This window comes from Orycteropus afer, unplaced genomic scaffold (assembly GCF_000298275.1).
Source record: "Orycteropus afer afer isolate SDZICR_OR568_19922 unplaced genomic scaffold, OryAfe1.0 scaffold00581, whole genome shotgun sequence".
Classification (NCBI taxonomy): domain Eukaryota; kingdom Metazoa; phylum Chordata; class Mammalia; order Tubulidentata; family Orycteropodidae; genus Orycteropus; species Orycteropus afer.
This window is the reverse complement of record NW_006922168.1, coordinates 790,496-794,905: the sequence shown is the minus strand read 5'-3', so window position 1 is coordinate 794,905 and position 4,410 is coordinate 790,496.

The following is a 4,410-nucleotide window of genomic DNA, read 5'->3' as shown; positions in this document are numbered from 1 at the left end:
CGGCGTGTTTAGGAAATGCTCAGATCCTGTTTTCCGTTCTTATCGTGGGAATTGGCTCCTTCGCAAGAGCTTGGTTTAGGTGCTTTTCAGAACTTTACTGGACAGTGGCTTAAAGGTTAGCCCAAAGAAAAGTTTCTTTCTAGTCTTTAACTTATTTAGTAGCAGTGCAGCCAAACGTTTTGAAAAGGTGATGTGGGGAGGAAACGTCGCAACAACAAACAGCTCTGGATCCGGTGGGGGTAGGGCCGAGGGCTGCGCGCCTGCAGCGGCGAGAGTGCAGGAAACGCACACTGTCCCGGGAGACCACAGACAATGAGGGCAAGTGTTTGACGGCGGGAAAGGGTCGCCGGGACGCTGGAGTGTTGAGTGGATGAAAAGGAGCCCTTCTTTTAAGAAAAATGGGTTATTCTAAAGGAATTCAGATCGTATGAAGTAAGAGCGCAAATACTGTATTCCTAGATGAGATGGGAGAGACGGTTAGCAAAATGCTTTCTCTTTTCACTTCGTGGAATGAAAACTAGCATTGCCGAGTTTAGAGCCAACATTTATTGAAATTGAAATACAGGGTTAGATCATTGGACCCAAAACACTGTCGTCCTCTTGTTCGAGCTCATTTTTCAGCTGCCAAGCCTCTCCTTTACCCAGCTGGAAGGGAGGAAAATGACGTGAGGATTTTACTCCGAGACAGTTGTTGGGAGTCTAGGTGCTTCGGTAAGGGCCAGCCCAAAGCCTTGCTGTTCTTGTTCGTTGCTTTCAAGTGGATTCCGACCCCTGGCAACCGCATGTGTGCAGAGTCGAACTGCTCCATTGGATTTTCAAGGCGCTGATCTTTCGGACGCAGATCACTAAACCTGTCTTCCGAGGCACCTATGAATGGCTTTGAAGCACCAGCCTTTTTGGCTAGTGGTCAAGCACTTAATTTTGCACCACCCAGGGTCCCCTATAGGACAGTTTAGTTTTGGAATTTATTCCATTGACAGCTTCGATGTGGGAGTTGGTGACTTAGAAGGGAACTCTGGGAGCACGCACAGTGGTTAAAATATTCTGCTGCTAACCAAAAGGTGTTTCAAACCCACCACCCTTCAGTGGGAGAAACATGAGGCAGTCTGCTTCTGCAAAGATTTTTTGTGTGCGGTGGAGTCGGACCGACTCATAGCGACCCCTCCTTGGGTTTCCGAGGCTGTATCACTATGGAAGTAGATTGCCCAATCTTCCTTCTGAGGAGTGGCTGGTGGGTTTGAACTGCCAACCTTCTGGTTTAGTAGTCAAGTGCCTTAGGCACTATGCTACCAGAGCTCCCGCGCAAAGATTTACAGACTAGGAAATCCTGTGCAGCAGTTCTCTAGGGGCTCTATGTTGTTGTTGTTGTTGTTATGTGCCGTCAAGTCAGCCCCGATTGGAATCAACTAGATGGCAGTGGGTTTGGTTTATTTGGTGACTTAAGCAAAAGGGATAGCTTTTTCATCAATAAGAGCTTAAGTCTCTTAAGCTTAAGTCAAAGGCTCTGAGCTGCTATCACAAAGTTTTCCATCTCCATTACCACTGTCTTACTTATCTACTGTTACTATAACAAATACCACAAGTGGATGATGTTAACAAATTCTCTCAGTTTAGGAGGCTGGACGTCCAAATTCAGGGCACCTGATCTAGGAGAAGCTTTTCTCTTGGACCTGGGAAAAGGTCCTTTTCTGCTTTCAAAATCTGTGGGCATAGCATCCCTTGGAGAGCTTCATGTGTCTTGGCATGAATCTTTCCCTGGATCTGGGAGGTTCTCAGCACAGGGACCCCAGGTCAAAAAGACATGCTCCCCACCTGGCTCTTCATTAGTATTACTGAAGTCCCTCCTCTCTGTTCACTTGTGTACTGTCTTTTATATCTCAAACAAAATTGACTTAAGATACAACCTAATCCTGTGGATTGCATCCTACCTCATTAATATAACTTCCTCTAACTCTGCCTTATTCACATGTTGTTAGGTGCCCAGTCAGTTCTGACTCACAGCAACCCTGTGTACAACAGAACCAAACACTGCCCACTCCCGTGCCATCCTCACAATCATTGCTGTGCTTGAGCCCACTGTCGTTATAGAGATTGGATTCGTAACACATAGGTTATGTCAGATCACAACATGGAGGATAATTACATAATACTGAGAATTATGGCTTAGCCAAGTCCATACATATTTAGGGGGACACAGTTCAATCCATAACAGCCACTCACCCTTGTTATGTGTCTGGCCAGGGCTTTTGCAGTAGTAGCCGCCTAACTGGTGTCACCCACCAGTAGCCAGACATAGATCACATCACTCTTAGATATGTCTCCTCTCATACTTCACCACTGCACTTTAGATATTATCATAGACAATCATCAGATATTACTGTCTCTTATATGTGCAGTGCCAGGAGTGGGAATCAACTGGAGAATAAACAGTCATGGCCTATCAGGCCCTGCCTATCTCAGCTCACACTGCTTCTCTCCTTGCTCACTTCAGTCTGGCCACACTGGCCTTCTTTCTATTCCTTGTCAACATTTTTTCCCTCAGTCGAGGTGCTATTGCTCACATCCTTTGCATCACTGACTCATCATACTTCAGTCCCCTGCAAATCACTTACCCTAAAGTAGCATGCTGTGACTGGAGTAAGCACCCCAGAGTTCAACTACAGCCAGATTCTAACACTGAAGATTGACTGCTTTGGCTCTGTGGGATTATTTAGTCACTCTCTAGATGAAAGATGACTGACTGACTTAGGCCTGAGAGATTAAAGTGCAGTATAAGCTAAAGAAAAAAATTATTTCAAACATTACTTCATCTAATAAAACTTCCACTACCATAAACATGGTGGTGTTAGGTGCTGTTGAGGGGTTTCCATCTTACAGCGACCTTATGTACAACAGAATGAAACACTGCTCAGTCCTGGGCCAGCCTCATGAACCCTGCTATACCTGAGCCTGTCGTTGCAGCCATTGTGTCAATCTCTCTTGTTAACAGCCTTCCCCTCTTTTGTTGACCTTCCACTTTCCAAGCATGATATCCTTCTCCAGAGAATGTTCCCTTCTGACAACATGATAACATGACCAAAGTAGGTGAGGTGAAGTCTGGGCATTGTTGCTTCCAAGGCGTTTGCTGGGTATACTTCTTCCAGGACAGATTCATTAGTTCTTTTGGCAGTCCATGGTACTCAGCATTCTTCGCCAACACCACAGCTCAAATGCATCAACTCTTCTTCGGTTGCCATAAACATAACTAAACTCACTACCATCGAGTCGGATCCAACTCAGCGACCTCTCCCTGAGTTTCTGAGGCGGTGTCACTATGGAAATAGATAGCGGGGGACATATTTTGGCCATGGAAGGAAAAAAAAATTTTAAAAAAGCAGAAGACAGCCTGAACTGAGAATCATGAAAAATGTAATCCAGTGAGGTCCTATCTGTGAAGGTGTGTTTCTGACAGTTGTTGGGATGAAACAATTATTGTATGAAAATCCATGTGGAACAGAAAAGGATGGAGGAGTCTGATCTGATTCCAAGGTTTGAGAAGTACAGTGCTCAGTAGGCACACACATCCCATTAGTAAGCAATTGTGATTATTTAAGAAGGAGAATTTTATTTCTTTAATAGATGTGTATTATTTTTTTCAAATGTTTACTAATTTAATATTAAAGGAGCTCTGGTAGCATAGTGCCTAAGGCATTTGACTGTTAACCAGAAGGCTGATGGTTCAAACCCACCTCAGAAGAAAGATTAGGACATAAATACTTGTAGTTCGACCTAATCACTTAACAATGGAACTATTAGGTATTTATTTTGGCCCAGGGGACCAATCCAGGAAGAAGTTCTGATGACGCTGTGAGCACCTTGACCCCAGAAAGTTTGAGAACCTCTGGATTTGACTGCTTTGTTCTGCTGAAGAAACTAGAGAACGATCTACAGTTTTAAAAATGGTTGTAAAATACATACCACATTTTATGGTTAGCTTTTTCTAAAACATTTGCAATACGTATTTTAAAAATACATATTTAGAAGGGAAAAAAAAAGTAAAAAGCATTTAATATGCAAGATAGCGCAGTGGACTTTATTATAACAACATGAAAGGTTAAAAAAAATGAAAGCCATGTTGCTTTCATTTGTCTCACATAAAACATTTATACATGAGATTAGTACTCAAGAAGAATTATGAAAGAGAATCAAATGCAGAGAATGGAGGAATTAGCCACAGAACTGTAACATGGAGGTGAATTGGAACCTACTCTTATCTACAGGGTCAAAGATTTTTCTAAGGGTGGAACATGCAGATCACATTCCCCAAACACTGCTTCTGTTGTATAACAATTAGCAATACTAGTTAAAATACATAAACTTTATTTTTAAATGCATCACTGAATTGATAAAGTGAAAGCAGTTGCCCGAGTC